Raw genomic sequence first — 25,894 nt, 5'->3', positions numbered from 1 at the left:
GTCAGACTGGCCGCCTAATGATAAACCTTGGTATACTTTGAGAGATGCAGTACAGAGATTGAAGGAAGAAGGGATGAAAACAGCTATCTTTATGGGTAATGCCCATGATTTGATGAATGGAATTTTAAGTGTGTCTGTGCGAAACCGGCTGATTAGGGCCGCTCCTCCTGCATATAAGCATGTCATCATGACTTTGTTAATTAATCAGACGGGTAACCCATTGTCTCAGGTGGTAGAAGCGGTGCGTGAGTTAAGTGATTTAGGAGAATGGGCTAAGCCAGAGAGGAATTCACGGTCTGAGAATCGTACTGATAACAACAGGGTGACAAGGCGAGACATGTTTCAGGCCTTGCTGCGAGATGGGGTGACCAGGAATGAAATTGATGGGATAAGCACCAAGGACATGTGGGAAATGTACCGCAAACGCGGTTTGGATAAAAAGGAGGGGAGCAGGAAAGGGAACAAGAAGGATAACAAAGTGGTGAACCAGAGAAAGGCAGGAGGGGAGGAGCGTGAGGGTGAAAAGGGAGAGAGAGGGAGAGAACCCCACAGTAGAGAGAGATCCCCAGAGGACGGAAATTGGGAGGAAGAGCACCGAAGCGCAGAGGGAACCCGGAGCAGGGAGAGAGACCGGGAACTGACAGGTTCTGGGAAAACTCGAGGAAGAGAGTGGGAGAGGGAGCTGGTAAGCTCAGAGAGGTTGCGAAGCAGAGACAGGGAGGAGGAGTTCCCTGAGAATTACCGCAAACTGTATCCAGATTTGACTTGGGCAGACTCTGATGTGCGCAGAGTGAAAATAGATTAGGAAACAGGCCAAACTCCGGTGCAGGGATGGGCTCGCAAAGATAACAGACCTCATGTCAAAGTAGAAATTTATTGGAAACGTGGAAATGTTCAAAAAGTTCGAGCCCTCGTTGACACCGGAGCGGAGGCCACTTTGATTCATGGCAATCCAAGAAAATTCAGGGGACAGTACTTCACCATTACGGGATTGGGCGGAAAAGAAACCCCTGCAGTGCAGATAGTGGTTCCCATGAAAATAGGGGCACTTCCAAAGAGAGAATACACTGTCCTGATTGTGCCCATTCCCGAATACATTATTGGAATTGACATTTTGAAAGGGATGACCCTACATTTGGACGATGGATGTTATCAATTTGGTTCCAAAAGATTTATATCAATAGCCGCCGCAAGGGTGGGGCTGTTGAAGATTCCTCCGGTAACACTTCCCCAAGCTACTAAGGTGATTCAAATGAAACAGTACAGAATACCGGGAGGACATGAGGAGATTAGCCAGACTATACATGATTTACTAGAGGCCGGGGTAATAGTTCCCATCACCACTGCGTGGAATAATGCCCTCTGGCCTGTTCGTAAAAGTGATAACAGTTGGAGGATTTGCATTGATTATCGCCAATTGAATAAACATACACCTCCTCTGACTGCAGCGGTCCCAGACACCATTACCTTGATTGAGAACATACAGAAACACAGTGGGACTTGGTATGCAACCATTGACATTGCCAATGCCTTCTTTACGATACCAATAGCTACTGAGAGCCAGCCTCAGCTGGCATTCCAGTGGGCGGGGCGTCAGTACACCTTCTGTAGATTACCCATGGGGTATTTACATAGCCCCACTATCTGCCACCGGCTGGTGGCAGAGCATTTGGATGAAGTACCAGTGGATCCTGGAGTGCAAATTTCTCACTATATAGATGACGTGATGATGCAGGGAGAGACGCAAGAACAGGTGCAAATTCAGCTAGACAGGGTGGTGGAACATTTGCAGAATAAAGGGTGGGAGATTAACCCCGAGAAAGTGCAGGGACCGTCTCAGAGCGTGACATTTTTGGGCATTCAGTGGAATCAGGGACACAGAGAAGTGTTGCCAAAAGTGAAACAAAAGATTAAGGAATTCGCAGTACCGCGAAATCGGAAGGAAGCCCAGAGTTTTATTGGACTATTCGGGTATTGGAGACAACATATACCCCATTTATCTCAGATTTTGGCCCCATTGTACAAAGTTACACGAAAGAAAAATGCGTTTGAATGGGGAGAGCAGGAGCAGCGCGCGTTTGAATTGGCGAAAGACGCCATTCAGCATGCTTTGGATTTGTGGCCGATTCGAGAGGGAGACATTGAGTTGAATGTGACAGTCCAGGGGCAGTATGCCAATTGGAGTTTATGGCAGAAACAAGGAAGAAAGAGGGTGCCCCTGGGATTTTGGACAAAGAAGTTACCTGAGGCAGGAGAGCGGTATACTCCCTTTGAGAAGCAGCTGCTGGCCTGCTATTGGGCCCTGGTTGATACTGAGCAAATTACACTGGGATACAATGTGATTTTAAGGCCTGAAATTCCCATCATGCAGTGGGTGATGAGTTCCCCTAAAATTCATAGAATTGGACATGCGCAAGAAGCCAGCATTATAAAATGGAAATGGTATGTCCAGGACATGGCACGAGCGGGTCCAAAAGGGACCGCCGTTTTGCATGAGCAGGTAGCGCAGGCTCCAGTGGAGAATTCCGAAATGTTGCATGATGTACCTTCAGTGTGTGAATCCCCAGTAGGGTGGGGCCAGCTGTTCGCAGACTTGTCTGCAGATGACAAAAAACATGTGTGGTTCACAGATGGTTCAGCAAAATATGTTGGAGCGAAAAGGCACTGGAAGGCAGTGTCCTATAATCCTGTTACCAAGAAGCTTTTGACAACTACAGGACAGGGAAAAAGTAGCCAGTATGCAGAGCTTTATGCCGTGTATCAGGCTTTAAAACAGGAGCTACCCGGAAAATGTCACATTTATACAGATTCCTGGTCTACCGCCAATGGGTTAGCTACTTGGCTTCCCACGTGGCATGCACATCAGTACAAAATCCATAACAAAGAGGTATGGGGGAAGGAGTTATGGCAGGAGATCTGGGAAATGTTACCTCAAAGCACCGTGACTGTCTATCATGTGGACGCTCACTGTCCAACTGATTCATTAGACCGATGGTTCAATTGTCTTGCAGACGATCGAGCCAAGATTCAAGAGGCTGAAGTGGAGGCGCAGAGTTCTGATTTGGTGGGAATGGCTAAATGGGCACACCAGAAATGCGGACATCTTGGAGAAAAGGCTACTCACAGGTGGGCTGAGATTAGAGGGATGCATCTTCCCCTAGATTTGATTAAAACAGCGATCATTGAATGTCCCATTTGTCAGCATGCACAGCACAGACCGGTCCCACAGGTGGTGAGAGGCCAGCTAGGTAGAGGTAAATTGCCAGGACAGATTTGGCAGATTGATTACATTGGACCAATGCCAGTGAGCAGAGGGTGTCAGTATGCCTGCACTGTGGTAGACACTTACTCTGGTTATCTCATAGCCTTTCCCTGCAAGCACGCAACTCAGCAGAGCACCCTGAAAACACTAGATCTGTTGATTCTGTACTATGGGGTGCCACTCCAGATTCAAAGTGATAACGCCAGCCACTTCAAGGGCAGACTAGTGCAGGACTATTGTGCACAACGCAATATTGAGTGGATTTTTCACATACCTTACTACCCACAAGCAGCGGGACTGATTGAGAGAATGAATGGGTTGCTAAAAGAACAATTGCGTAAACTGAATGATGGGACACTGAAGGGGTGGAGGGATAATTTGTATGATGCTTTGCAAATTTTGAACAACCGACCCCTAACAAATGCCGAGACACCTCTCATGAGAATGCTGACACCTGCTTTACAGATTAATCAGTTTACAACAAGCAATACCATTGTGTATTGGGAAACAGCTCCAGGAGCTTTGGCCCCATATCGAGCTACACCAGAATCTGCAGGACTTGACTTACATGCTTTACACATGCATCGATTGAAACCTAGAGACATCACTCTGAATGAAACTGGGTGGGAATTCAGATTCCCCCTGAGCATTACGGTCTGATCGCCCCTCGATCTGGGCTTGCCTTGAGGGGCATCCAAGTTTTAGGAGGCGTGATAGATGCAGACTACCAAGGCGAGTTGAAAGTCATTCTTTTGAACAGTGGTGACACAGACCTAGTGGTGCAACCTGGTGATCGCGTTGCCCAAATTGTCATCATGCCGGTTTATGGAGGTGTTGTTAAGAAGGGGAGTGCCCCAGCTCTTCTCACTGTGAGAGGCAAAGGAGGGTTTGGATCTACTGACAAGAACCCAGGGGCCAAAGTGTGGATTGAATCCCCAAATAACCCTCCTCAACCCGCTGATGTCATCGCCACTGGACCAGACAATGTCCTGGTAGTTATGCGACCTGGTCAAGACAAATGGGAACATGTTCCCGCTGACAAATGCTATCTGCGAGAATGATAATACGTGTTTTGTCCTTTGTTCTTTTCAGATCATCCTGTGGAGTGCCTGTGCCATGAGTGTGGTGTATGGAGCCCGTTCGGGAGACTCCACCGGGGAGCGGGAGGGGCTCATAGCCCAAAAATTCAACCGTCAGCCGCAGATGCCAACGCTGCTGCATCAACCGAACAATGTTTGGATTCATCTAGCGCAGGAAGTGCTGAATATATCTCACTTCTGTATGAGTAACATGCAAAGCGTTCAAGATTTGATTACCACTTGTCTAGTGGCAGTGCCCACTCCTGCTGCTGTATTATTACACATCTTTAACAATACAAACCAGGATGGAATGGTGGATGTGAGTGACGTTCGCTCCCATCTGTCACTCTATGAGTACTGCCGTCATTGCCCGGAGGTGGGCAGGCGGTTGTGGAGGAACATGACATCTGTACTCACGTTTAACATCTCAAATGGGGATGTGTGCTATTCATTGACCTGTGATCCTATGAAAATAGGTAAATGTGCTCAGCTCAAATTGGAGAAAAGAGACAAAAACTTAACTGCTGCACAACGGACGTTGTGCCACTCACGGAATGACCTAACCTGTTCGAATGTAAATAATTCGATGTTTTGCCAACATGTGGTGCCTGCTGCCAGCCACATTCAAAATGTTAAGTTGCCTAAAGGTTGGCTCTTTTCTTGTGGTAATCTTTCTTTTACTTATATTCCAGCCAATCTAACCGGAGGGCCTTGTGCCTGGTCACGCTTAGGCTTTCTCATGTTTCCTATGGATACTGCTCTACACCCTCGCTATACCAGAGACACTATTCAATTACCTACGGACTGTGATTCTGAAATTTCATTGCTGTCCAAAACAGAATATGTTAGTTTAGCTGGTTCTATCGTAGGGGTGCCAGGACTTGCAGTATATAATACCAGAGTTATTAATAAACTTGCATGTTTAGTAGTCAAGAATATTAACTATACATCAACTGCCTTAGCTGAGCTGTTATTAGATGTACAGGGAATTAGAAGAGCTGCTTTGCAGAATCGCGCTGCTATTGATTATTTACTGCTTAAACACAACCATGGCTGCAGTGATTTTGAAGGATTATGTTGCTTCAATTTATCCGACCACTCCATATCAATCAACTCCCACATAGAGGCCCTGCATAAGTTGGTGAAGGGGGTGCAGCAGGATGTTGACAAGGGGTGGTGGGATTGGGCTTTTGGATGGCTGCCTAATTTAGGCCAACTGCGTTATATCTTTGGTGTAATCATTATCATGACAGTTATTTTAATTTCATTATGTTGTTGTATTCAGTGTGTGCCTAACCTTCTATCTCAGTGTCGCCCAAGAGCATTGCCATTTCAGCTTATAGGATATACTTAGTTGTAAATTGGCCAAATGGTCCAAGGGTGGAAATGTATTGCTACATGCACTACGTGCATGTGGCAGCACTACGTGCAAGGTAAACAGTGGTGCAGAGTGTGGACCATTGGCCTCTGCTTTCATTGGCCTTCGCTTCCATTTTGGTTCACGACTCCATTTTGTCGAGTCTGGTTCGGTGCGTAAGGCACTGTTCTGTGTTTTTCCACAAGCTTCGGCAAGCTGAAGGGTGGGGTGTTTTTCTGCTCAACTTCGCTCCATCTGCCTGGTACGAAGGGCGCTATTTACATTCCACGAGCTATCAGTTAGAACAACAGGGGGATGCGCCTGTACACAAGGAGGAATGCAAGCTGCCTGTACACAAGGAGGAATGCAAGCTTCACCTTGGAGTCCTCTCCTGGGAACTTGGCCCGTTCTGAGGAGACGTCTCGAAGGGTGAACAAGGTACCGCCGATTGCACAATTTGTAAAGGAGGGGGTCTTTTTCTAGAAAAGACTCCTGGGCGTTAGTAAATACTATAAAAGTTGGGGGCCTGGATGGGCTGGTTTAGGAACTCTCTTCTGGGTTGGACGCAACGGCAGGAGGACTGATTGTCCCGAACAGAGGCTCCCTGTGCTAGCTGATTTGGGTTCCCCAGCTTTGTGTACGGCGGAGGGATGCAGACGCTCTTTTCGGTGAAGCTTTTCAATTTATTAAGTGTATTGTGTGTGCGCGCGTAATATGTACTTATTCTTGCAGTCATTTTCATGCTATTGAGCATTGAAGTATATTGTGTGTGCGCGCGTAATATGCACTTATTCTTGCAGTCATTTTCATGCTATTGAGCATTGAGGTATATTGTGTGTGCTTGTATTATATGCACTTACTCTTGCAATTATTCACAGAGTGCTTATATCTTTATCATTATTCTCATGTTATTCTCCTGATGTATATATATATATATTAGTGTGGTTTAGTTTTGCTAGCTGAGAACTTGCCCCTTAAATAAACTTGATTATTCTACTTACGAAGGTGTTTGAGAGTGATTGCTTTACATTGTGCCTTAAAATATCCTGAAGTGCATAGTTTTGATATTCTGAAGAGTAAAGCAGCACAAGGTACAAGTAGTACCAAGGGCCCTGTGACCAGGGAAGGTCCCTAAGGACTGCAGCATGTGTTGTGCCACCCTAAGGGACCCCTCCCCTAACACATGCACACTGCCAGTGCAGATTGTATGTGTGGGTGAGGAGAAAAAGGCAAAGTCGACATGGCATCCCCCTCAGGGTGCAATGCCCACAACCCACTGCCTGTGGCATAGGTAGGTTATCCCTCTAGCAGGCCTTACAGCCCTAAGGCAGGGTGCTCTATACCACAGGTGAGGGCATAGCTGCAGGAGCAATATGCCCGTACAGTGTGTAAGTCCATTCTTAGGCATTGTAAGTGCAGTGTGGCCATATTGAGTACTTGAGCTGGGAATTTGTCATCACGAACTCCACAGCTCCAAGATGGTTTCACTGAAGACTGGAAAGTTTGGTATCAAACTTCTCAGCACAATAAACCCACATTGATGCCAGTGTTGGATTTATTGAAAAATGCACACAGAGAGTATCTTAGAGATGCCCCTGTATTTCACCCGACCCACTGGTGTAAGGCTGACCGGTCTGTGCCAGCCTGCACCAAACAAACACCCTCAGTGGCACAGGGGCAGTCAGGTGCAGGCTGCAAACACAGCATTGGGTGCCCAATGCTTTTTAATGAGGGAACCCCGGGGCTCAGAAAGATGCTCCAGGCTGGATCCTAGGAGTCGATTGAAGAAAACCAACTGATGGATACGTAAGTGGAGAGTCCACCGGATGTTGATGGACCATCGGTTGGGTTCTCCAAGGCCAGAGGGCTGCGAGTGCAGGGGTACGTTTAGGCGTCTGGAAATCTTCACCGGATCTGGTCTTGGTCTGGGGGGGGGTCCTCTGGATTTAGGCTGCAGACCTCATTATACCCCATTTTACTATAGTATATACAGAGCCAGCTCCACACACTGTGTAACTCACATTTGTTTGCTTTCTATTTGCTGAATCAATTTATTTTAAGCTGTCCAGCTTGAGCTCATTCCTTTCCTTGCCCAAACCCTATTTACTATATTCACCCACCAGTGCACAATTTCTGTAAATAGATCTTTAAATCTTGTTCTTATCTTGCCACATTTGTTGTGCATTCTAAGACAGAGGTAAACATTTAAGAACTTGATTTAGATTTCAGAGGTTAGTTTACTCCGTCACGAGGGTGACGGATATCCTGTCACCCGAAATCTAAACTCCCGTAGGAAATAATGGAGTTTAAATATCGGCGGATGGGATATCTGTCACCATTGTGTCTGAGTACCCAGTCCACCGAAATATAAATCGGGCCTTAAATGTCTGCAAATGAAATATGCAGATATTTCAGAATTACAAAAGCCCAAATGAAGCACAGTTTTTGGTAATTGTGAAGTGTGGTTAAGATAAATATTTTAAAATGATCAAAACAAATCAGCACACTAGGTGATGACATTTCCACACATTATTATTTGTGCGGTGTATGCTTGTATCAGTGAAACTGTATGTCTGAGCAAATGTAATGGTGATTTCAATTGAAGATATTTTGTGTGTAACAGAGGTGTGCTACCACACCATGTATATTCCACTTTACGCCACTGCACTCTACTCGGCCCCTTAACCCACGCCACTGCACTCTACTGTGCACCACTCCACTTTACACCACTGCACTCTGCACCATTGCACTCTATTCCACTCTGCACTACTCTATTCTATGCCACTGCATTCTATGCCAATTCACCCTACGCCTCTTACTGTACTCTTCACTACTCTAGTCTACGCCAATGCACTCTAAGCCACTCTACTCTTCGCCACTGTGCTCTATGCCACTATGCTCTATGCCACTCCAGTCTAGGCCACTCCACTCTACTCTGCACAACTCCACTCTATGTCACTCTGCTCTGCAACACTTCACTCTATGCCACTACTCTCTATGTCAATACCCTCAATGCCTATCACTCTACTCTGTACCACTCCACCCTATGCCCCTGCACTCTAAGCCAATCCACTGCACACCACTCTAATCTACTCTGCACAATTGCACTCTATGGCACTGCACTCTATACCACTTTACACCATTTCTCTATGCCACTCTACTCTACGCCACTGCACTCTACCCTCCACCACTCCGCTCTACACCACCTCACTCTACCCTGCACTCTAATCTGAAACAATCTACTCTATGCCACTAAACTGTACGCCACTTCGCCGCTTCACCCCATGTTACTGCACTCTATGCCACTGCACTCCACAGCACTCTACAACACTTTACTCTGCAACACTGCACTTTCCACCCCTGAACTCTTCGCCACTCTACTCTACACTATTGCACTCTACCCACTGTACTCTGCAGCTCTCTACTCTATGCCACAGCACTCTACGCCACTCCACTCTATGCCATTCCACTCTACTCTGCACCACTCTACACCACAGCACCCTATGACACTCTGCTCTGCATCACTCTATGCCACTTTACACCACTCTACTCTGAATCACTTCACTCTACACTACTGCACTTTACTATGCAGCCTTCTAATGTATGCCACTGCATTCTACGACACTGCACTGAACACAGCTGAATTCTATGCTGCTACATTCTATGCTGCTATACTCTGCAGCACTCTACGCCAATGCACTCTACACCAGTCTACTCTACTCTACCTTGCACCACTCTACTGTAACCCACTCTATGCCATTACACTCTTGCACTCAAGTCTACTCTGCAGCACTTAACTCTACAAAACTCTATTTTACGCTATCTACTCTATGCCACTGAACTCTACTCTGCACCGTTCTACTCTAAGCCACTCTACTTTATGCCACTGCGCTCATAGCTGATGCATTCTGCAACACTCTACTCTGCAACAATGCACCCTACAACCACTGAATTCTACAGCATTCCAATCTACGCCACTGCACTCTATGGTACATTACTCAAGTCTGCACCAATCTACATCACCCTACTCTGCACCACTCTAAGCTACTGTACTCTAAATCACTGTAATCTATGGGCTCTATGGCACTACACTCCATGCCACTGTACTCTATTCTGCACCACTGCACTCTCCCTGCACCTGCACCTCTGCATTCCACATCACTGCACTCTAATCTACACCAGTGCATTTTATGATGCTGCATTGTACACTACTGAATTTTGCACCACTGCATTCTACGCCATTGCACTCACCATTTTACTCTGCAACACTATACACTGATGCACTCTGCACCAGTCCACTCTACTCTACGACAGTGTTCCCCAACCCCCGGGCTGCGGACCGGTGCCGGTCCGTGGATCAATCGGCACCGGGCCACCCCACTGTGGCGGGCGGTAAATGTTTGATAATTTTTCCGTGGCCCGCTTGTCACACAATGGGACAAGCGGGCCACGGAAAAATTATCAAACATTTACCGGTCCGCGGCTATAAAAAGGTTGGACAACACTGCTCTACGACACTGTAGTCCACTCTTCACCATTCCACTGTATGACACTTCCTACCACTCACTTCTATGCCACTGACCTTTAGCCACATTGAAGAGCAGCCACGCTGCTGTATAACATCACTACAAAATATTCCCAAAGTCAATAGCTCTTGTATGGCTTTGCGTTGCTTGTTTCCAATTCCAGCACTGGGCCGAAAGCACATGTTTTCAATCATACTCCGATGAAGGTCGTTGTTGCAGATGAGCAACAGCAAATTAAAAGAACACATGTGAGTATATTGAATTTAGAGCGAACGCGGGAGGCAGTGCAGAGATTGTAAAACTGAATAACCCGTCTCGCCGGGCGTCTGGTCTCTAGACGGCGAGAGGGTTCTGTGTTATCTGAGCTGAGAGGGAAGGACCTTTGGTATACAACATAACAGACAACACTCAGGGGGTTATTCTAACTTTGGAGGAGGTGTTAATCCGTCCCAAAAGTGACGGAAAAGTGACGGATTTACCACCAGCCGTATTACGAGTCCATTATATCCTATGGAACTCGTAATACGGCTGGTAGTATATCCGTCACTTTACCGTCACTTTTGGGACGGATTAACACTCCTCCAAAGTTAGAATAACCCCCTCAGTCATCCATTTGAGAGAGCAGCGATGTGTAGTGTTTGATAGAGCACAGGGAAAAAAGCCAGAAGCAGTTGCTTTACTATGTGAGTGGTGCGGTGCGGCGAGGGGGAGTGTGTAACACAGAGAGGTGTAGGAAGGGTACTAGTGGGTGGAAAGAAGAACTTAAGAAGGAATCAGCTAGGGAGAGCGGGCAGTGTGACAAAAAAGGGAACCAAGGTACCATTGAGACAAACAGAAACAAGAGAAAGACCGAGACAGGGCTAAAGGTGAGAGAGAATGACGTTTTCAGTTTCTACTAATCATTAGGCCCTAATGAAAGTCTTGCTTGCCACTGTGCGTGAAAGAGTTCCGATAACTCGGGTTTGCCTTCATGTGCCTCTCTGTGCGCAACTGTGTATGTGTGGGCCTGAAACAGCGACAGGAAACTGAAGGAGGCGACAGCTGACACCGATGGAGCCTCTATACTGACACAACACATAGTGACCCGGCGTCTCGGATTTGCAGGGGCAGCCCCGTTTTTTCACCAGCTGTCTCGGCAGATTTCCGCTAAATTTACTTAATTACCTGTTTCTTACAGAGGATCGCCTAAAACACGTTGGGAGGTGATTTTGTGTTTGTTTCTCAAAGAAGATATAGTGAACAGGGTTATGGGAAAGCAATTTAATTAACAGGCATTATACTGGCTTCAAAAATTGCATTCTGGTTATGTTCTTAATGCCGCTTCTGTAATTCTATGTGATAAGCGCCGTCATTCTGTGCGCTCGGTTGAAGTAAAATTGTAGTCCTGTTTTGGTGAAATGTCCCGGGTTTTGGCTTTAACCCCTTCGCTGCCAGGCCTTTTCCCCCTCCTGTGCCAGGCCTTTTTTTGCCTATTTGGGGCAGTTCGCGCTTAGGCCCGCATAACTTTTTGTCCACATAAGCTAACCAAGCCAAATTTGCGTCCTTTTTTTCCACCATCCTAGGGATTCTGGAGGTACCCAGACTTTGTGGGTTCCCCTGAAAGAGGCCAAGAAATTGCCCAAAATACAGGGAAAATTTCGTTTTTTTCAAAAAAATTGGAAAAAGTGGCTGCAGAAGAAGGCTTGTGGTTTTTCCCCTGAATATGGCATCAACAAAGGGTTTGCGGTGCTAAACTCAGCAGCTTCCCAGCTTTCAGGAACAGGCAGACTTGAATTAGAAAACCCAATTTTTCAACACAATTTTGGAATTTTTCTGGGACATACCCCATTTTTGCAATTTTTTGTGCTTTCAGCCTCCTTCCAGTCAGTGACAGAAATGGGCATGAAACCAATGCTGGATCCCAGAAACCTAAACATTTCTGAAACGTAGACAAAATTCTGAATTCAGCAAGGGGTCATTTGTGTAGATCCTACAAGGGTTTCCTACAGAAAATAACAACTGAAAAAGAAAAATATTGAAATTTAGGTGAAAAAAACATAAATGTTTCTCTACGTTTTACTCTGTAACTTTTCCCTGCAATGTCAGATTATCGAAAGCAATATACCGTTACGTCTGCTGGACTCCTCTGGTTGCGGGGATATATAGGGCTTGTAGGTTCATCAAGAACCCGAGGAACCCAGAGCCAATAAATGAGCTGCACCCTGACGTGCGTTTTCATTCTATACCGGGTATACAGCAATTCATTTGCTGAAATATAAAGAGTAAAAAATTGCTATCAAGAAAACCTTTGTATTTCCAAAAAGGGCACAAGATAAGGTGTTGAGGAGCAGTGGTTATTTGCACATCTCTGAATTCCGGGGTGACCATACTAGCATGTGAATTACAGGGCTTTTCTCAAATAGATGTCTTTTTTACACACTCTCCTATATTTGGAAGGAAAACATGTAGAGAAAGACAAGGGGCAATAACACTTGTTTTGCTAATCTATGTTCCCCCAAGTCTCCCGATAAAAATGATACCTCACTTGTGTGGGTAGGCTAGCGCCCGCGACAGGAAACGCCCCAAAGCGCAACGTGGACACATCCACATTTTTGGAAGAAAACAGAGGTGTTTTTTGCGAAGTGCCTACCTGTAGATTTTGGCCTCTAGCTCAGCCGGCACCTAGGGAAACCTACCAAACCTGTGCATTTCTGAAAACTAGAGACCTAGGGGAATCCAAGGAGGGGTGACTTGCGGGGCTCGGACCAGGTTCTGTTACCCCGAATCCTTTGCAAACCTCAAAATTTGGCTAAAAAAACACATGTTCCTCACATTTCTGTGGCAGAAAGTTCTGGAATCTGAGAGGAGCCAAAAATTTCCTTTCACCCAGCGTTCCCCCAAGTCTCCCGATAAAAATGATACCTCACTTGTGTGGGTAGGCCTAGCGCCCGCGACAGGAAACGCCCCAAAGCGCAACGTGGACACATCCAAATTTTTGGAAGACAACAGAGGTGTTTTTTGCGAAGTGCCTACCTGTAGATTTTGGCCTCTAGCTCAGCCGGCACCTAGGGAAACCTACCAAACCTGTGCATTTCTGAAAACTAGAGACCTAGGGGAATCCAAGGAGGGGTGACTTGTGGGGCTCGGACCAGGTTCTGTTACCCAGAATCCTTTGCAAACCTCAAAATTTGGCTAAAAAAACACATGTTCCTCACATTTCTGTGGCAGAAAGATCTGGAATCTGAGAGGAGCCAAAAATTTCATTTCACCCAGCGTTCCCCCAAGTCTCCCGATAAAAATGATACCTCACTTGTGTGGGTAGGCCTAGCGCCCGCGACAGGAAACGCCCCAAAGCGCAACGTGGACACATCCACATTTTTGGAAGCCAACAGAGGTGATTTGTGCGAAGTGCTTACCTGTAGATTTTGGCCTCTAGCTCAGCCGGCACCTAGGGAAACCTACCAAACCTGTGCATTTCTGAAAACTAGAGACCTAGGGGAATCCAAGGAAGGGTGACTTGCGGGGCTCGGACCAGGTTCTGTTACCCAGAATCCTTTGCAAACCTCAAAATTTGGCTAAAAAAACACATGTTCCTCACATTTCTGTGGCAGAAAGATCTGGAATCTGAGAGGAGCCAAAAATGTCCTTTCACCCAGCGTTCCCCCAAGTCTCCCGATAAAAATGATACCTCACTTGTGTGGGTAGGCCTAGCGCCCGCGACAGGAAACGCCCCAAAGCGCAACGTGGACACATCCAAATTTTTGGAAGACAACAGAGGTGATTTTTGCGAAGTGCCTACCTGTAGATTTTGGCCTCTAACTCAGCCGGCACCTAGAGAAACCTACCAAACCTGTGCATTTCTGAAAACTAGAGACCTAGGGGAATCCAAGGAGGGGTGACTTGTGGGGCTCGGACCAGGTTCTGTTACCCAGAATCCTTTGCAAACCTCAAAATTTGGCTAAAAAAACACATGTTCCTCACATTTCTGTGTCAGAAAGTTCTGGAATCTGAGAGGAGCCACAAATTTCCTTCCACCCAGCATTCCCCCAAGTCTCCCGATAAAAATGATACCTCACTTGTGTGGGTAGGCCTAGTGCCCGCTACAGGAAACGCCCCAAAGCGCAACGTGGACACATCCAAATTTTTGGAATAAAACAGAGGTGTTTTTTGCGAAGTGCCTACCTGTAGATTTTGGCCTCTAGCTCAGCCGGCACCTAGGGAAACCTACCAAACCTGTGCATTTCTGAAAACTAGAGACCTAGGGGAATCCAAGGAGGGGTGACTTGCGGGGCTCGGACCAGGTTCTGTTACCCAGAATCCTTTGCAAACCTCAAAATTTGGCTAAAAAAACACATGTTCCTCACATTTCTGTGGCAGAAAGTTCTGGAATCTGAGAGGAGCCAAAAATGTCCTTTCACCCAGCGTTCCCCCAAGTCTCCCGATAAAAATGATACCTCACTTGTGTGGGTAGGCCTAGCGCCCGCGACAGGAAACGCCCCAAAGCGCAACGTGGACACATCCAAATTTTTGGAAGACAACAGAGGTGATTTTTGCGAAGTGCCTACCTGTAGATTTTGGCCTCTAGCTCAGCCGGCACCTAGGGAAACCTACCAAACCTGTGCATTTCTGAAAACTAGAGACCTAGGGGAATCCAAGGAGGGGTGACTTGCGGGGCTCGGACCAGGTTCTGTTACCCAGAATCCTTTGCAAACCTCAAAATTTGGCTAAAAAAACACATGTTCCTCACATTTCTGTGGCAGAAAGTTCGGGAATCTGAGAGGAGCCACAAATTCCCTTCCACACAGCGTTCCCCCAAGTCTCCCGATAAAAATGATACCTCACTTGTGTGGGTAGGCCTAGCGCCCGCTACAGGAAACGCCCCAAAGCGCAACGCGGACACATCCAAATTTTTGGAAGAAACCAGAGGTGCTTTTTGCGAAGTGCCTACCTGTAGATTTTGGCCTCTAGCTCAGCCGGCACCTAGGGAAACCTACCAAACCTGTGCATTTTTGAAAACTAGAGACCTAGGGGAATCCACGATGGGGTGACTTGTGGCGCTCTGACCAGGTTCTGTTACCCAGAATCCTTTGCAAACCTCAAAATTTGGCTAAAAAACATATTTTCCTCACATTTCGGTGACAGAAAGTTCTGGAATCTAAGAGGAGCCACAAATTTCCTTCCACCCAGCGTTCCCCCAAGTCTCCCGATAAAAATGGTACCTCACTTGTGTGGTTAGGCCCAGCGCCCGCGACAGGATATGCCCCAAAACACAACGTGGAAACATCACAGAAAACAGAGCTGTTTTTTGCAAAGTGCCTACTTGTAGATTTTGGCCTCTAGCTCAGCCGGCACCTAGGGAAACCTACCAAACCTGTGCATTTTTGAAAACTAGAGACCTAGGGAAATCCAAGGAGGGGTGACTTGTGGGGATCGGACCAGGTTCTGTTACCCAGAATCCTTTGCAAACCTCAAAATTTGGCTAAAAAAACACATGTTCCTCACATTTCGGTGACAGAAAGTTCTGGAATCTGAGAGGAGCCACAAATTTCCTTCCACCCAGCATTCCCCCAAGTCTCCCGATAAAAATGATACCTCACTTGTGTGGGTAGGCCTAGCGCCCGCGACAGGAAATGGCCCAAAACACAACCTGGACACATCACATTTTTTCATAGAAAACAGGGCCTACCTGTGGATTTTGGCCTCTAGCTCAGCCGGCACCTGGGGAAACCTAGCAAACCAGCGCATTTTTGAAAACTAGAAACCCAGGGGAATCCAAGATGGGGTGAATTGTGGGGCTCTGACCAGGTTCTGTTACCCAGAATCCTTTGCAAACCTCAAAATTTGGCTAAAAAAACATGTTTTCCTCACATTTCAGTGACAGAAAGTTCTGGAATCTGAGAGGAGCCACAAATTTCCTTCCACCTAGCGTTCCCCCAAGTCTCCCGATCAAAATGATACCTCACTGGTGTGGGTAGGCCTAGCGCCCGCGACAGGAAATGGCCCAAAACACAACGTGGACACATCACATTTTTTCATAGAAAACAGTGCCTACCTGTGGATTTTGGCCTCTAGCTCAGCCGGGCCCAGGGGGGGCAGAAATGGCCTAAAATAAATTTGTCCCCCACCCCCCAACCCCCCTGCCCCCCCGGGAGCGACCCTTGCCTATGGGGTCGCCCCCCCCCCCCCCTTGCGTGACATTGGTGCCAAAAAAAAAATCCCCGGTGCCTAGTGGTTTCTGCCCCCCTTGGGGGCAGATTGACCTACAATCGGCCAATCTGCCCCCAAGGGGGGCAGAAATGGTCTAAATACAATTTGCCCCCCAGGGGAGCGACCCTTGCCTAATGGGTCGCTCCCCATCTCTACAAAAACAAACAAACAAAAAAAAAACCACAAAAAAAACAATTTGCCCTGGCGCCTAGAGGTTTCTGCCCCCCCCGGGGGCAGATCGGCCTAATACCAATAGGCCGATCTGCCCCCAGGGGGGGCAGAAATGGCCTAAAATAAATTTGCCCCCCAACCCCACCGGGGAGCGACCCTTGCCTGCAAGGTCGCTCCCCTTGCGTGACGGCGCAAAAAAAAGATCCCTGGTGCCTAGTGGTTTCTGCCCCCCTTGGGGGCAGATTGACCTACAATCGGCCAATATGCCCCCAAGGGGGGCAGAAATGGTCTACATACAATTTGCCCCCCAGGGGAGCGACCCTTGCCTAATGCGTCGCTCCCCATCTCTAAAAAAACAAACAAACCCAAAAAAAAACACACAAAAAAAAATTTGCCCTGGCGCCTAAAGGTTTCTGCCCCCCCCGGGGGCAGATCGGCCTAATACCAATAGGCCGATCTGCCCCCAGGGGGGCAGAAATGGCCTAAAATAAATTTGCCCCCCCACCCCCCCTGGGGAGCGACCCTTGCCTGCAAGGTCGCTCCCCTTGCGTGACTGCGCAAAAAAAAGATCCCTGGTGCCTAGTGGTTTCTGCCCCCCTTGGGGGCAGATTGACCTACAATCGGCCAATTTGCCCCCAAGGGGGGCAGAAATGGTCTAAATACAATTTGCCCCCCAGGGGAGGGACCCTTGCCTAATGCGTCGCTCCCCATCTCTAAAAAAACAAACAAAAAAAAAAAACACACACAATTTCTTTTTTGCCCTGGCGCCTAAAGGTTTCTGCCCCCCGCGGGGGCAGATCGGCCTAATACCAATAGGCCGATCTGCCCCCAGGGGGGCAGAAATGGCCTAAAATAAATTTGCCCCCCCACCCCCTGGGGAGCGACCCTTGCCTGCAAGGTCGCTCCCCTTGCGTGACGGCGCAAAAAAAAGATCCCTGGTGCCTAGTGGTTTCTGCCCCCCTTGGGGGCAGATTGACCTACAATCGGCCAATCTGCCCCCAAGGGGGGCAGAAATGGTCTAAATACAATTTGCCCCTCAGGGGAGCGACCCTTGCCTAATGCGTCGCTCCCCATCTCTAAAAAAACAAACAAACAAAAAAAAAACACAAAAAAACTATTTGCCCAGGCGCCTAGAGGTTTCTGCCCCCCCTGTGGGCAGATCGGCCTAATACTAATAGACCGATCTGCCCCCAGGGGGGGCAGAAATGACCTAAAATAAATTTGCCCCCCCTCACCCCCCCCCGGGGAGCGACCCTTGCCTACAAGGTCGCTCCCCTTGCGTGACGGCGCAAAAAAAAATTCCTGGTGCCTAGTGGTTTCTGCCCCCCTTGGGGGCAGATTGACCTAAAATCGGCCGATCTGCCCCCAAAGCTCTGCTTCCAGCGCGATGGGGGAGGTTGTGTGATTGTCAGCGCGCGCTCGCACGCTGACGTCACAGGGGGTGTGGGGGGGGGTCGGGGGTTGAAGGGGAAGGGATTCCCCTATCAGCCCTGACCTAGGGGGGTGGGGGGGCGGCCCTCGGGAGGAGCGCTAGCGCTTCTCCCGAGGGCAGCATTCAGGACGTAATGGTTACGTCCATGGCGCCACACGGGCGCTGCCATGGACGTAACCATTACGTCCCTGGCGGGGAAGGGGTTAAAATTCTGGTCACGCTAACAACAACGCACTGCTGGTGGATGACAACAGACCTGGAGCACAATTACTATAGTGCTCCCGGCCTGGCAAGGAGAGAACTCACACTGCTGCTAAGGCTATAACACAGTCTGCTTTCTACAGTACTGAAGCCGCTGCTGGGAACCGCTCAGTGTTACAGTCTTGCACTAGTGACGTAGCAATGCTGCAAGGGTCCTGCATCTACGGCCCTAGGTAGGAAGCTGGCTCTCTATATAGTGCATTAAAATGAAGTACACTGTGCAGAGTCCAGTGGATCACCAATTGGTATTTTAGAGGCAAAAGTAGATAGGACTAAATGCTCTATTTGTGGTAGAGTGGGCGAGCAGATAGGATCATCAGAGGGTAGGGCTAAGCATTTGTTGAACTCACAGTAAACGAGACACAGTCAATTAATAAATCTGAGACCAATTCAGAAAAATAACTATTATTTTTTTATATGTCTCAAACCCACTTCGTAACTGCGTATTCAGGTAACAAGACTTTCAAGAATAAAAACTTAGCAATTTCTAAAACAGACACAGTGCAATTTTCAGAGTTCTCTCAATGTTATCCTGTGGTAGAAAAACAATGTTCAGCACACACAGGGTTAACAACAACTTACAAAGCCAATCTCAGGGAGTTAAGGTAAGTACTGGTCACTGATTAGAATAACACCAACAGGTCACATCTGGGGGCACTAGGATGATCGGGTGCAGAGGTCTAGTAAGGCTTCGGGAGCCCAATGGTTTCCTATGGGAGTTTGATCCTCTGACAAACAGGCTGCATGCTCTGGCCTGGGAACCCAGTCGAGGACAACCAATAGGTAAGTAGTAGACTTGGAGTGCTCAGGGATGTAGCTGCACCTTTGGTCATCTTCCCCTGTGCCCAGGGGCGATGGATGCAGCAGTGATTTAGGCATCAGATTTTCACATCCAGTAGCACTCGTGGCCAGGGAGTCCTGTGTGTTGAGGCTCCAGGCATTGGGGGGACTCTGGCAGGGGTGGACCCAGGGTGGACTCGAGCTCTTAGGAGCCAGGGGATGTTGTTGGCACAGGTTAGCCACCTCAGCTGGGGTCAGGGTTCATGGGTACAGTGGTTGCTGTAGTGGTCGGATTTTCTCTCAACACAAGCCTGTGGGGGAGTTGGCCTGCTTGCAGAGGCTGTAGGTGTCTCAGGAGAGTCCAAGAGGGGTGAGATCACACTGGACTCAGTCTCTGGGCAGCTGGGGACCCGTTGGCACCATCGGTTGGCTTCACCTAGGGTCATGGATGTCAGGTGCACTGATCACTTTTGGTGTCGGGTTTCAGGGGTTTTGGCTGCTGCAGATCCTTTTCCTTTGAGTTTCTTGCTGCAGAGCAAGTCCAGTGGTCACTGGAGACTTGAGTCCTTATTGAAGGCTTGATGAGTTGGCTTCTTGAGCAGCCTCCATCAATGCCAGCAGGCAGACTTGAGGGGCTGGGTCCAGGTCAGCTGCTTCTTCTTTTCCTCTTCTGCAGGTGTAACCCTTCTTTGTCCGGGTCTTCTTAGGTTGTCGAAATCTGAGTTCTAGGTTTCAGGTGTGCCACCTAAATATTCAATTTAGAGGTGTTACAGGGAGTGCCAGGCAGTAGCCAATGGGCTGACCACTTTTGGGGTGACTACACCCTTCTTATGACCACTTCTGCTGGGAAGTGGGCATAACCCTAACCCTAGTGGCCTAATTCTTTCCAAACAAGATGGAGGAATTTAAATAGTAGTGTCCACTTCAGCTTGTCCACCTTAGTGGTAGTACTGGCCTGAATTGGGTACTCCTCCTAATTTAACTAATTCCCCCCCTGTGCTGTTGCCAAAAGTGGGGTCAGGACAGGAGGGGTTGGTCATTGCCACCATCTGGAGCGACCTGGTTGTATTACAAAGGCGGAAAGGCCTTTGAAGTGTCCCACTCTGGAATGTCCATCCAGTTTGGAGAAGTGTAGCACAATGGTTAGAGCGGCAGACCCTGATGCAGAGATCTGGCCTGGAACCAGGGTTCAATTCCCACTTCAGTGGGTCTTGGGCTCAATTCCCTTGGACCAGATAATTCTCACCTCAGTGCCTAATCTAATTAATGGGTCCCACTCTGTAACTCTGGGCAATAGCTTGCTTAATCTCCACAATGGCCCTCACAGTGCTTGGATGCCTGGCTTCACCCTGGGGCTGTCCAGGAGTGGGTGCCTCACAGGGAAAAGCCAGGAGGGGTTCCACAGCGTTATGTGTAACAGCACCTTGAGACCCTAATGGGTGAGTAGTGTGCTATACAAGTGCAATGTTTACAGTCTGGGAGAGGAGGTCAAACCTTTGCCCAGAGCAGGCCTTTGTCTCAGGCCCTCAAGAGTACTGTCTCTCACTTTGGGGGGGGAGGCAGAAACACGACTGTGGTGTGCTGGTCAGGACCAGTCAATCAGCAAACTAGTATCTGGTATGTTTCAAGGTGGCATCTCTAAGGTGCCCTCTGTGTGCATTTTCTTTATAAATCTATCACTGGGGTCAGTGAGGGTTTATTATTCTGAGTTGTTTGATACCAAACATCCCAGGATTCAGAGATGCCATCACATAGCTGGGGAACTCGTAATGACCAGTGTCCAGCACATGTATTCAAAATTGCTTCCCTGTGCACTTACTATGTCTCAGAATCAATCAACAGAGACATAGCAGGGGTATATATGCGCATGCATACATGCCCTAACATGTGTCTGGATGCATCCAGACTTAGGGGTGATTTACACCTGGCACATGCAGTGATAGGGGGCCTGCCACACAGGGTGTCTGCCAGGTCGTGTTTTCAATTTAGCCTGCACCAACACACGCAGTCTGCAATAGCAGCACTTGTGTGACTTTGGTGAGGGTTCCCTGAGGGTGGCACAAATGGTGCTGCAACCCTCAGAGGCCTTCTTTAGTACCCCAGGCCCTAGGTACCAGGCATACAATTCACTAGGGACATACAGTGGTAGGTAAAGCGTTTGCCAATTGTGCAAAACAACTGAGCAGTTTTGGGGAAAGAGATCTGGCACTGGGGACCTGTATAGTAAGGACACAGAACACTAACAGTTAAAGCCATATCAGAAACCAGGCAAAAGTAGGGGGTAAACATGTCAAAAAGGATGCTTTCCTACACCCTATAACATTGACACAACACTACTGGCCAGTGGATCTATCTGTTTAGTCCTAGAGTACTCCCAACAGCACTTCTGGGAGGTCTCTAGCACAGACAGAGCACTCCTGGAAAGACGTCATGCTGCTGAGCCCTACATCACTGAGCAGGTTGGAAGGCACTGAAAGCTCAAGCCACATGCATGGCTCAGATTCCACTCGAGGCCATCTTGTACCTTTGAGCGTAAAAGAGTTGAGCCTTCATGTGACCTCTTTCGGCCACTCATGCTGCCAAGAATTAAAGCCAAACCAGTGATCTTTGATATCAAATGGGAGAGAGAGAAATACCCATTTTGTGGCTGAATTGTACAATGTGAAACCAGATAACCTGGGATCAATGCCCTAGCTTCTCACTTGTCCGAATTCTCTGATCCTACCCTAGCAAATATTGTATTTTGCCAGGCCTCCTTTTAAGTCATTATTATAAATGAGATCACATTCAAATGCTTCAGTTTAGGATGGGCACTTGACAAAAACCTCATGTGTTTCATTTAATAGACTATAATATCGCTCCACGTATAATAAGAATCTAGGTCACCTATAAGTTAAACGGGCCGACTGCTTTGCCTCTTCACGAATAGTATTGTCATGAGGGTGGTAGAGGCAGAAATGTTTCTAAGTTCATGTTTAAAGACTCTCACTTTTAATAAATACTTCTCGGTGCAGATATGTTCTCTGATGTAATTAGGTAAAACACTGCAGCGTTTTAAAGAAATACTTTTTTTAAAATTTGAAGAGACAATCATATTTTAAACCAATGTTTATTGCACAATTTACTTGCCAAAAATTATCCTGGCCTGGCTCGGGCACGGGCTCTTAGAGCCAAGCCAGACCCTTGTCTCAGCACTAGATCGGCTCTCACTTTTAATTGTTGGCTTTCCGACCTCTGAGAGAGGAGGGACGGAGGGTCGCATTGCTATAGATATGTGGCTTTGAGAGAGCATTGCTGTATGGCAAGACACAAGGCTACTTTCCTTGGAACAGACATTGCACTACTGAGAAGTGGTTGATGCTGCTGGGCCTGATTGTGGCCTAAAGAGAGGAAGGAGAAAAGCACAAGCCCACACATGCATGTATGCACACACACATGTATGCTTACGCATTGACACTTTTAATTATTATCATTACTGCACAAACGCAATATTCCTATTTATCCAATCTGAGGCATTTTAAGACATGGACAAAGTGGGCAATTGCCCATGGCCACCACCTTCCAAAGGGCCCCCTGGGAAAGTAACATTCTCTTTCATTCACCACTATTTCCTCATCTCAGCCTGTCTCCTCTCTGCCTATCTTGACCTCTGAGTCTCTTTTGAGTAGAATGTTAACGATTATTAGGGAGCCCAGGAAAACCATATTCCAACTGTTTATGTGTGTAGGAAAATGGCTCCCTTTTGCAGTTACCCCCCACATTTTGCCTGATATTGATGCTGACTTGACTGAGAAGTGTGCTGGGACCCTGCTAACCAGGCCCCAGTACCAGTGTTCTTTCACTAAAAATGTACCATTGTTTCCACAATTGGCACACCTCTGGCACACAGATGCGTCCCTTGTAAAAGGTACCAGTGGTACAAAGGGCCCTGTGACCAGGGAAGGTCCCTAAGGGCTGCATCATGTGTTGTGTCACCCTAAGGGACCCCTCTCCTAACACATGCACACTGCCAGTGCAGATTGTATGTGTGGGTGAGGAGAAAAAAGCAAAGTCGACATGGCATCCCCCTCAGGGTGCCATGCCCACAACCCTCTGCCTGTGGCATAGGTAGGTCACTCCTCTAGCAGGCCTTACAGTCCTAAGGCAGGGTCACTATACTACAGGTGAGGGCATAGCTGCAGGAGCAATATGCCCCTGCAGTGTCTAAGTCTATTCTTAGACATTGTAAGTATAGTGTGGCCATATTAAGTATATGGCCTTGGAGTTTGTCAAAACGAACTCCACAGTTCCATAATGACTACACTAAACATTGGGAAGTTTGGTATCAACGGCTGCAGAGAGGATCCAGAGGCTCCCCCTGACTGCGACTGTCTAGTAACAAAGGAACCCGACGCCTGGAAGAAGCACTGCACCCGCAGCCCCCAGGTCCGATGAGGAACCAACTACCAGTGCAGGAGTGACCAGCAGGCGTCCCCCCTCCTTGCCCAGTCGGTGGTTGGCCTGAGAAGCCTCCCGTGCCCTGCCTGCATTACCAGAGTGACCCCAGGGTCTCTCCATTGATTCCTGTCTGAATCCTGACACCTACTTCACACACTGCACCCGGCCGCCACTGTGCCACTGAGGTTGTATTTTGTGTGCCTGTTTGTGACCCCCCCAGTGCTCTGCAAAAAACCCCTGGTCTGCTCCCCAAGGACGTGGGTACTTACCTGCTTGCAGACCGGAACCGGAGAAACCCCGTTTTCCATAGGCACCTGTGCTATTTGGGCTCTACTTTGACCTCTGCACCTGACCAGCCCTGTGTTGCTGGTGCTGGGTGTTTGAGGTTGCCTTGAACCCCCAACGGGGGCCTTCCTTTGCCCAGTAGACTGACCTTGCAAGTGCTTTACTTACGCGAGAAACTAACTATTACTTACCTCCCCCAGGAACTGTTGATTTTTGCAGTGTCCACTTTTAAAATAGCTATTTGCCATTTTTGCCAAAACTGTGCACATTACTGATTTAATTCAAAGTTCCATACCTACCTGTGTCAAGTACCTTATAATTTATGTAATTACCTAAGTTCTGAATCTTGTGGTTTTAAAATAAATTAAGAAAATAATATTTTTCTATTAAAAAACCTACTGGCCTGGAGTTAAGTCTTTGAGTGTGTGTTCTCATTTATTGCCTGTGTGTGTACAAGAAATGCTTAACACTACCCTCTGATAAGCCTACTGCTCAACCACACTACCACAAAATAGAGCACTAGTATTATCTTTTACTGCCACTATCAAACTCTAAGGGGAACCATTGGACTCTGTGCACACTATCTCTCCCTTTGAGATAGTATATACAGAGTCAACTTCCTACAAAAAACAAATGATCCTCCATCAGCCGTTCTTTTATCGGAGGGATAGAAGGAGGGAAAGACTTGAAGGGGAGGGAATAGCCCTTCCGTATGATCTGCAAGACCCATTTGTCCGATGTGATGGATTGCCAGTGAGGGTGATAAAATTGAATCCTCTCTCCAACTGGACGGACATGGTCTTGTAGAACCACACTAGGAGGGCTTGGTAGCAGTGGAGGGGGGCTGTGTGGGGCCGACCTCTGGCCAGACCCTCTGGGTCTGACGGTACCATGACCGCGTCCTCGCACAGGATGTTGTGAAGCCGGAGGATGGTGGCTGAGTTGTGGGTGATGTGGTACTGCGCCCCTTCCGAAGCCTCGAAAGGGACAGAAGACAGACTGCTGGTGCTGAGAGGCCCTAGGATCTGGCCGTAGCTCGAGAATCCTTGAACCTCTCAAGCTCAGAGTCTGCCTTCTCACCAAAAAGGAGAGAGCCATCAAAAGGCATGTCCATCAAACTCGACTGGACATACCCTGAAAAGTCAGTAGAACGAAGCCAGGCGTGGCAACGTAGAGCCACTGTCGACGCAATCGCTCTACCCAGTGAGTCGGTCGGATCCAATCCACACCTGATAGTAAACTTGGCTGCATCTCTCCCACCCTTGACAGCCTGGATGAGAGTGTCCCTTACGCCCTCCGGGACCTGGGGCAGCACCTGTGCCTCCGTATGCCATAAAGTATGGGAAAAACGGCCCAATAGGCAAGAGGTGTTTACTGACCTCAATGCCAGGCTGAAGGGAGAAAACATCTTCTTTCCTAGTTGGTCCAGCCTTTTGGATTCCCTATCCGGAGGAGCGGAAGAGAAGGCACCACAGGAAGTGGAGGCTTGGACCACCGAGCTCTCCGGGGTGGGGTGTTGGGTGAGGAAACTAGGGTCATTTGGAGCAGGTCTATGGCGGCGGCCAACTGTCCTATTCGCAGGAGCCCCTGTGCTGGGTTTGGACCATGTTTCTAGAGGGACGTCCGTAAGGGCTTCATTGTCGGGCAACACCGGCTCCGATGTAGTCACCCCCGGCTGAAGCACCTCTGTCAGGTGATCCGTCCTGACTGGCACCGTGGGCAAGGCTAGGTCCAAGACCTCAGCTGCCCTACGCACCACCATGGCATAAGAAGCCCCCTCCTCCTTAGCCACATTGAGAGGAGACAGCATGCCAGTATCTGGAGAAGTATCCTGTCCACTGGCTTCTCCTAGATCCTCATAACAGTCCTGTTCTTGCTCCAGTTCACACTCTAAAGGGTCCTCAGGCCCCTCCCACTCCTCTCATGTGCCGGGCTGTCCAAAATAAGACTCAGGCAATGATCTGGGCCTAATCGGCGCCATCGAAGTCGGAGTCGGCGTCATACGATGTCGCTCTGGATCATCTGGAATGAGGATGGGGCTACCACCAGTGAGAGCAGGTGGTGGAGGAAGAGTCCATGTTGGACCCAGCGCTGGAGGAGGACGACAGTGTGGGACCG

This window comes from Pleurodeles waltl, chromosome 10 (assembly GCF_031143425.1).
Source record: "Pleurodeles waltl isolate 20211129_DDA chromosome 10, aPleWal1.hap1.20221129, whole genome shotgun sequence".
NCBI lineage: Eukaryota > Metazoa > Chordata > Amphibia > Caudata > Salamandridae > Pleurodeles > Pleurodeles waltl.
This window is presented reverse-complemented; position numbering follows the sequence as displayed.